Source organism: Schistocerca gregaria, chromosome 5, assembly GCF_023897955.1.
Source record: "Schistocerca gregaria isolate iqSchGreg1 chromosome 5, iqSchGreg1.2, whole genome shotgun sequence".
NCBI lineage: Eukaryota > Metazoa > Arthropoda > Insecta > Orthoptera > Acrididae > Schistocerca > Schistocerca gregaria.
This window is the reverse complement of record NC_064924.1, coordinates 262,223,772-262,233,483: the sequence shown is the minus strand read 5'-3', so window position 1 is coordinate 262,233,483 and position 9,712 is coordinate 262,223,772. Positions and strand designations below refer to the sequence as shown.

The 9,712-nt window shown below is 43.8% G+C and overlaps 1 non-coding gene across 1 annotated transcript; it reads left to right on the top strand.

Moving 5' to 3' along the window:
* The first annotated feature begins 9,127 nt into the window (after positions 1–9,127).
* On the top strand, positions 9,128–9,200 carry Trnaa-cgc (transfer RNA alanine (anticodon CGC)). Its single transcript has one exon. It is a non-coding gene; the product is annotated as a tRNA-Ala (tRNA).
* The last annotated feature ends 512 nt before the right edge of the window (positions 9,201–9,712 follow it).

Here is a 9,712-nt window from a genome sequence, read left to right as displayed (position 1 = left end):
GACAACAGAACGTGCAAAAAATTCAGAACATATGCACATGTTGCACTTATGTCCATCCACATTTTAATCCACACATCGTCAGTGTGCTGGCGTAAGTTGTCGCCAGCGCACCGGTAGACAAAGATGAAGCAAAGATCGATAGTAGGTACTGGGTCAAGTGGACCTATCACAAAAGAGGCGAGAGACACATCACAAGACACACGCCGCCAACACTCTATCGACAGCATTTATTTATGCCACCGCTGCTCACTCAACCTCTCGGCCTCAGTCACTGATTCACTCATATAGTTTGGGGTCTTTCAGTACTTTCGCAGAGCAGGCACAGTTCATCACAGGTTACGATAGTACATAGCGCCCAGAGTAGTGACTATAGTGCGACTTGCAGTGAAACTAAAATTTGTAATATTGTCTACAAGAGGACTAATACCTATGAGCTTGTATCACAACACATGGACACACTTCAAGTTAAGTAAGAGTTCATGTAAATAAAGAACTATATTAATCCACGTGTACATTTGTATTGCAGAAAGAAGATACTGGCCACCCATAACAACATCATCTCCCTTGCCTCCTTAAGCTAGGCGACTCTACAGTCAATATGACGCAACTTTATTCGTAATTTCGAAATTCCTTAACCTGATACACGCGTCATCCAGCAGAATGATACGTGTCAAAGCTTAGACGTTACTAAGAATTGTTGAAAGAGGTTCCTGACTCACGGTTATTTCGGAGTCAGTCGTCAGCTTTGAGCGTATTTATACAATCATCTTGACTGTTGTTTCGTCACATTTTGTTTGGTAGTCATCAAGCTGGTAGTTGTTCCGCTCACTGAAATCGTTCGATCTATACTTGAGTATTGCTCATCAGTGTGGGGTCCGTACCAGATCGGGTTGACGGATGAGGTAGAGGAGATCCAAAGAAGAGAGGCGCGTTTCGTCACAGGGTTATTTGGTAACCGTGATAGCGTTACGGAGATGTTTAGCAAACTCAAGTGACAGACTCTGAAAGAGAGGCGCTCTGCATCGCGTTGTAGCTTGTTCGCCAGGTTTCGAAAGGGTGCGTTTCTGGATGAGGTATCGAATATATTGCTTCCCCCTACTTATACCTCCCGAGGAGATCACGAATGTAAAATTAGAGAGATTCGAGCGCGCACGGAGGCTTTCAGACAGTCGTTCTTCCCGCGAACCATACGCGACTATAACAGAAAAGGGAGGTAATGACAGTGGCACGTAAAGTACCTTCCGCCACACAGCGTTGGGTGGCTTGCGGAGTATAAATATAGATGTAGATATCAGTGTCAAAACTAGGTAGCACCGTCCATTGATAAAATGAAGTGCCACGCAATAGTTTGATTTCGATATTTGATTGGAAACAACACATCAACATGCTAAGCTGGTCGATGTGTATGTCAACATAGTAAAACACTGGTTTGGTGGAACAGCTGCTTACATTGTTTTAAGACAAGTCCAGTTGGTAGAGAATGAGGTGGCAGACCATCTCTCTGCACAAAGCCTCGAACTACATGAGAAGCGGAGGCGCTGGTGCTTGATGGTTGGCATCCCAGAGTCGAGGACATAGTATAAATGACGAAAATCAGTCATGGAACAGTTTTAAGTAACCTGCATGGCATTTTTATCATGACAAAGATTACCACCAAGTGGTTTCTCGACTGCCCATACCCATCCACAAGCTCGCTATAGCGAGGAAGGAGCGAAAACCAATCAAAGTTAGCTCTTAGCCCCCTAATCTCCGTGGATGAGTGTTGCTTGTATCCCTATGAACCGACGCGAAAGACCAAAGCATGCACAATGGAAACGTGTGGAATCATCACAGCTGAAAAAGATGAAGACCGTATAAACTTCATGCAAGGGAAGGGTCGGTGTTTTTTGAGTCTGCCGTGGTGTGGTGTTAACAGAGTATGCTAATAAGGGGCAAACCGTCACAGGAGCATAACGGTGAAATCCCCTGACGAGGTTACAGGAGTCTGACAAGATGAAGCACTGCAGGCAGCTGCCTAAGACGGTGTACATGCTCTACGACAGTGGTTCCCGACCTTTCTGAGACCATTGTCCTGAATGTACTAAGATATTGATTGACAATTCCCCATCATCCCCTCCACCATCAACAACACATGCGCCTAACTATGGATGAAAAAGAATTTTCCTTGAATGTTTTTATTTTTCAGTGACGAAAGGCAAATGATATTTAGTTTTTTTGGCTGTTCTATTAAACCAAAAACTAATGAGTGAATGAGGCAGTTGGTACTACTTGTTCCTAACAAACAATCTTTACAGAATAATCACGGGTGCTTCCTACAACACTCTCAGAAAAGGCAGCTAACTATCCGCATTGAGGGTAGAGACCGCTTACAGAACATGGTTTCTCTGTAGCACTCCTCTCGCTGGTGACATCTGCCTCTCCTTGTACCCTGTACTTCGATTTAAAATTAACCAGGCTGAAATGTGTGCACTACACTTAAAGTTTCTAAGTCACTTGATTTTGTGATTTCCCTAAATCGCTTAAGTCAAATGCCGGGATGGTTCCTTTGGAAGGGGAATGCCGTTTCTTTCTTTTCCTTCCCTAATCCAATCTTATCCTCGGTCTCTAATGACCTTTTTGTCGGCGGGACGTTAAGCACTAATCCCCTCCTAATCACTTGATTGCTAGAGTTCTTATTCTGAAGTAGCAATGAATGAAGGATTTCAGTTTGACAATATTTGCGTCTGCTCACTGCCCCTCCCTCCCCCCCCCCCCCCCACTATCCACCACCACAAATAATAATAATAATAACGGAAATGCCGTGTGGCTAGGGCCTCCCGTCGAGTAGACCGTTCGCCTGGTGTAAGTCTTTCGAGTTGACGCCACTTCGGCTACTTGCGTGTCAATGGGGATGAAATGATGATGATAAGGACAACCCAACACCCAGTCTCTGAGCGGAGAAAATCTCCGACCCAGCCGGAAATCACAACCGGTCTGTTAGGTATGACATTCCGTCACGCTAACCACTCAGCTACCAGGGATGAACATAATAATAACAATTCTGTGTAGGCCCCACAGCACTGCATCAGCCATTACGTAGTTACTGTAGTGTCGCGCTGCCAGTTAGTTCATTTACCTGCTTCGAAGTAAATAATCAAGCAATCTCTGATAGATTGTGCGAACCACAACTCAGAGAAGGCATTTTCATGAGATATTTAAGCATATACACTCTGTATATCTCAGTTTTAATGTCGTCGATGGATGGAACAAAGTACAAAGTATATGAGTAACGTGTGGATTATGTGAGGAAGATGCTGTAAATATATTCGTTTCACAAGCTTTAACCACTCCCATACATTAACACGCATTAACTCTAGTATCTGAAAAGGAGTTATAATAAATGTGACTTTTTTTTTTTTTCGTCATCAGTCTACTGACTGGTTTGATGCGGCCCGCCACGAATTCCTTTCCTGTGCTAACCTCTTCCTCTCAGAGTAGCACTTGCAACCTACGACCTCAATTAATTGCTTGACGTATTCCAATCTCTGTCTTACTCTACAGTTTTTGCTCTCTACAGCTCCCTTTAGTACCATGGAAGTCATTCCCTCATGTCTTAGCAGATGTACTATTATCCTGTCCCTTCTCCTTATCAGTGTTTTCCACACATTCCTTTCCTCTCCAATTCTGCGGAGAACCTGTTCATTCCTTACCTTATCAGTTCACCTAATTTCGTCCATAGCACCACATCTCAAATGCTTCGATTCTCTTCTGTTCCGGTTTTCCCACAGTCCATGTTTCACTACCATACGATGATGTACTCCAGACGTACATCCTCAGAAATTTCTTCCTCAAATTAAGACCGGTATTTGATATTAATAGACTTCTCTTGGCCAGAAATGCCTTTTTTGCCATAGCGAGTCTGCTTTTGATGTCCTCCTTGCTCCGTCCGTCATTGGTTATTTTACTGCCTAGGTAGCAGAATTCCTTAACTTCATTGACTTCGTGACCATCAATCCTGATGTTAAGTTTCTCGCTGTTCTCATTTCTAATACTTCTAATTACCTTCGTCTTTCTCCGATTTACTCTCAAACCATACTGTGTACTCATTAGACTGTTCATTCCGGTTCAGCAGATTATTTAATTATTCTTCACTTTCACTCAGGATAGCAATGTCATCAGCGAATCGTATCATTGATATCCTTTCACCTTGTATTTTAATTCCACTCCTGACCCTTTCTTTTATTTCCATCATTGCTTCCTCAATGTACAGACTGAAGAGTAGGGGCGAAAGGCTACAGCCTTGTCTTACACCCTTCTTAATACGAGCTCTTCGTTCTTGATCGTCCACTCTTATTGTTGTACATATTGTATATGACCCGTCTCTCCCTATAGCTTACCCCTACTTTTTTCAGAATCTTGAACAGCTTGCACCATTTTATATTGTCGAACGCTTTTTCCAGGTCGACAAATCCTATGAACGTGTCTTGATTTTTCTTTAGCCTTGCTTCCATTATTAGCCGTAACGTCAGAATTGCCTCTCTCGTGCCTTTACTTTACCTAAGGCCAAACTGATCGTCACCTAGCGCATTCTCAATTTTCTTTTCCATTCTTCTGTATATTATCCTTGTAAGCAGCTTCGATGCATGAGCTGTTAAGCTGATTGTGCGATAATTCTCGCACTTGTCAGCTCTTGCCGTCTTCGGAATTGTGTAGATGATGCTTTTCCGAAATACAGATGGTATGTCGCCAGACTCATATATTCTACACACCAACGTGAATAGTCGTTTTGTTGCCACTTCCCCTAATGATTTTAGAAATTCTGATGGAATGTTATCTATTCCTTCTGCCTTATTTGACCGTAAGTCCTCCAAAGCTGTTTTAAATTCCGATTCTAATACTGGATCCCCTATCTCTTCTAAATCGACTCCTGTTTCTTCTTCAATCACATCAGACAAATCTTCACCCTCACAGAGGCTTACAATGTATTCTTTCCACCTATCTGCTCTCTCCTCTGCATTCAGCAGTGGAATTCCCGTTGGACTTTTAATGTTACCACCGTTGCTTTTAATGTCACCAAAGGTTGTTTTGACTTTCCTGTATGCTGAGTCTGTCCTTCCGACAATCTTCACATTTTTCCTGCAGTCATTTCGTCTTAGCTTCCCTGCACTTCCTATTTATTTCATTCCTCAGCGACTTTTATTGCTATATTCCTGATTTTCGCGGAACATGTTTGTACTTCCTCCTTTCATCAATCAACTGAAGTATTTCTTCTGTTAGCCATGGTTTCTTCGCAGCTACCTTCTTTGTACCTATGTTTTCCTTCCCAACTTCTGTGATGGCCCTTTTTAGAGACGTCCATTCCTCTTCAACTGTGTTGCCTTCTGCGCTATTCGTTATTGCTGTATCTATAGCGTTAGAGAACTTCAAACGTATCTCGTCATTCCTTAGAACTTCCGTATCCCACTTCTTAGCGTATTGATTCTTCCTGACTAATGTCTTGAACTTCAGCCTACTCTTCATCACTACTATATTGTGATCTGAGTCTATATCTGCTCCTGGGTACGCCTTACAATCCAATATCTGATTTCGGAATCTCTGTCTGACCATGATGTAATCTAATTGAAATCTTCCCGTGTCTCCCGGCCTTTTCCAAGTATACCTCCTCCTCTTGTGATTCTTGAACAGGGTATTCGCTATTACTAGCTGAAACTTGTTACAGAATTCAATTAGTCTTTCTCCTCTTTCATTCCTTGTCCCAAGCCCATATTCTCCTGTAACCTTTTCTTCTACTCCTTCCCCTACAACTGCATTCCAGTCGCCCATGACTATTAGTTTTTTGTCCCCCTTTACATACTGCATTACCCTTTCAGTACCCTAATAAACTTTCTTTATCTGTTCGTCTTCAGCTTGCGACGTCGGCATGTATACCTGAACTATCGTTGACGGTGTTGGTCTACTGTCGATTCTGATTAGAACAACCCGGTCACTGAACTGTTCACAGTAACACACCCTCTGCCCTACCTTCCTTCGTAATCGGTACTGCAGTCTTATGGAAAAGTGTTCAAAGAAATGATCTTTTAAAAGTAATTTAGTTTGGTGATCGAAACACAATCAAACCCTTTTCTTTCATTTTATCCCTCAGGGGGTAACTGCTGCCAGGTTGGAAACCACTGAGCTGCGCTAACCCTCTAGTTGATTCTGCATGGGACAGGTTCATACATTGTGCTTCTTTGCGTTATGAGATTTTACCTCACTGCCCCATACTCTTGTAACATGGCTCTCAGCGACAGCTTCCTCCTTCCTCAGGTGAAGAAACCATTGCTTGGCATTCATTTGCGTAATTATAACGAGATGGAATCTATCCTAAACAGGCAAAATGACGATCTCTACAGCCAAGGCCTCCATCATTGTGAAAAATATGTCCCATTGGGGAGTGAATATGTAGAGATGGATCAAGACCCTCCCAAAGTTTCATGATGGTAGCTTCATTCTATTTTAGCTTATAATTAAAACTTCACAGACAGTATAGTTTCCTCAGCAGGGATCCTCTAGGAGCTACAAGACTAATCAGAGTGAGTCAAGACAGTTGGGATAATCACTAGGCGCAGCCCTGGTGGATTTCTCCCACTGCTATAAGGCACAGTCCATGCGGCCAGTGTTCTGATGAGTAGCACTGAAGGCGACCCGACAGCCGAGATCCTCTCCGGGAAGGAGAAGGGGAGCAGGGCAGAGCAGGGTAGTGGGAGGAGCGGCGCGATCACACGGAATGCGGCAGCCTTGGCCAGGACGCGGACGCCGCTAATCGATAGAGGGCGGCGTCGGCGTCGGCGTCGGCAGCGACAGCGGCGGCGCGCCGTCACCCGCCGCAGACCCGCCCACGCGCCGACGCCCGCACAGCGGCTCCGCTCCGCCTGGTCGACGGATCAGCCCAAAGCACGCGCCGCTGGTTGGCAGTGACAACTAGTGCCCTGAAAGCGACGAGCTGGTAGTGTCTGAGGCACGGACGACGCCTATCGATTCCCTGCAGTGTTTCTGTGCACGCCCCTTGGCTGTAGCAACGGAACACCCAACAACGTAAAAGGCAGTACGCTTTCCTAACATCCTACAAAATTGTTTCCACTGCCACTCGACTAATGAGGTCTTCTATTTCCACTATGATGACGAGAAGATATTCAAGGTGGAAAGTTTCCTAAATAGGCAAAATGCAGAGCTCTATATCCAAGGCAATCTACTGTCTGGCATGCGACGTCTCAAAATAACGTCTTTTGCAACTATGTCTAATGGCAGTTTCACATGAGATCATAAGTTTTTATTCTATTGCTTACTTTTATGAGCTTTTTTAACCACATTTTATCTGATAATGATTATTCGAAACGCATCATAAATAAAGTTTTTAGCGATCAAGATGTTTCCATGGAATTACTGCATGCCAAATTCTATTTCCTTACTCACAAATTGGCCCTCGGCTCAGATGCAACTGAGTATCGCATCCACACTTAAAATTACGTGCGACTTACACAGGTATTATACTAAAGGATAAAAAACGCAGTACGAAAATAACTAATTTAGAGTAACGAAATTTCGGGACTGCATTTGTCTAGCTAACATATTTAAATGATTGACACTGCAAGATCACTGGTTAATGCAAGTACGAGAATAACCACTGCAAATTTGAAATGCTGGTACGTTAATACTGGTGTAACTGCCACAAGGTCCAATGGAAGCCTACAAACGTGCATGCATTGTCTGTTGAAGACAGGTGCCGGACGTAAGTTTGTGCCATGAAGCTCCATGCCTGTTGCACCTGGTCGCTTAATACAGGGACTGTAATGCTATTTCAGGATGGAGCTGGAGTTGCCGTCCGATAGTGTCCCATAGGTGTTAGAATAGAGATAGATCTGGTGATCAGGACGGCCAAGCCAACATGTCAACGGCCTGTAGAGCATGCTGGGTTTACAGCAAAGGTGTGTAGACGAGCGTTATCCTGTTGGAAAATACCTTTTCGAATGCTGTTCATGAATGGCAGCACAACAGGTCGAATCAGCAGGTTGACGTACTGATTTGCGGTCAGGGTGCGTGGGATAACCACCAGAGTTCTCCCGCTGTCATACGAAATCGTACCCCAGAACATATATCCAGGTGTACGTCCAATAGGTCTTGCACACAGACAGCTTGGTTCCGGCCCTCGACTGGGTTCCTTCTAACCAACACACGGCCATCACTGGCTGAGAGGGAGAACCGACTTTCATCCGAAAACAGTACAGACTTCCACGCTACCCTCAAATGAGCTCTCGCTTGAGACAACTGGAGTCGCATATAGCCAAAGTTTGGTGTCAGTGGAATGCTCGTTATAGAGCTTAGAAGTCAGAGCTGTCCTTGACGTATCCGATCTGTAACAGTCATTGTGTCACTGTGGTGTCAACTACTCAAATTGCTGCTGCAGATACAGTACGATGGGACAGAGCCATAGGCCAAACACGATGACCTTCCCTCTCGGTACAGACACGTAGCTGTGCAGAGACCAGTCTCTTGCAACCGTACATTCTCGTGACCACCACAGCCTGCAGTCATGTACAGTGGCTACATTCTTGTCTTCCTGAAATATCGCAGACGGAACATTCATCTTCTCCCAGCCCTATTACACGACTTGTCGAAGCTCAGTGAGGTGTCGATAATGGCGTTTTTGTCGCCAAAGGTAACTAACGCTCACGACCTTTACAGCGTGTATTTAAAGCAAACCTGATCAGCATCCTTGTTGTGGCGCTCCTAGTGAAACTCTTACGTGACTGACGCGAAATTTGGGAAGACATCATACTACAGATATAGAAACATGCCTACAAAATTTCGTTTATGTAGCACACTTCGTTCTTGGTGTTGTGATTTTTTTTTCCATCAGTGTATTGATACAGGACATACAAAAGATATTATAATACTGGCGTGTAGTACAAAATTACATCTTTATGTCACGCATTCAATTAAATAGAAGCGAAATAAGTTTTTTGGGCTCACATAAAAATCTTTCTTTTATTTCAATGTAACTGTTACTTTACTTTGTAATCACTTCCCATGCCATCATTTGTATGTTCTGTATGTTTGTATAAGTAATACCTGTGTTAGTAACATGCCATTTGCTCTATGTTTGTGACCGAGCGAGGTGGTGCAGTGGTTAGCACACTGGACTCGCATTCGGGAGGACGACGGTTCAATCCCGTCTCCAGCCATCCTGATTTAGGTTTTCCGTGATTTCCCTAAATCGTTTCAGGCAAATGCCGGGATGGTTCCCTTGAAAGGGCACGGCCGATTTCCTTCCCAATCCTTCCCTAACCTGAGCTTGCGCTCCGTCTCTAATGACCTCGTTGTCGACGGCACGTTAAACACTAACCACCACCACCACCACTATCTATGTTTGTGACATTCAGTTACAGCCTGACGACGGCCTAAGAATCCGAAAGCTGGTTCTTGATTAAATAAATAAAATTTTGTAAACATTTGGAAAGTGTATCCTATTTAATAGTATTGTCATGTTCTGATAAACACCGACGGAAAATTCGCTTGATGATGTATAGGGTATATCGTAATCAAACAAAATACTGACACGAATTATTTACAGAAAACTGGAAATACCGCGAAAATGACACATTGGGCATTTTCAGTATGGGTTATGGTGAAACATATTAACACACGAAGCAATTCTAAACCACTGACGTATCCTAGAAGGTAAGTTGAAAAAGGT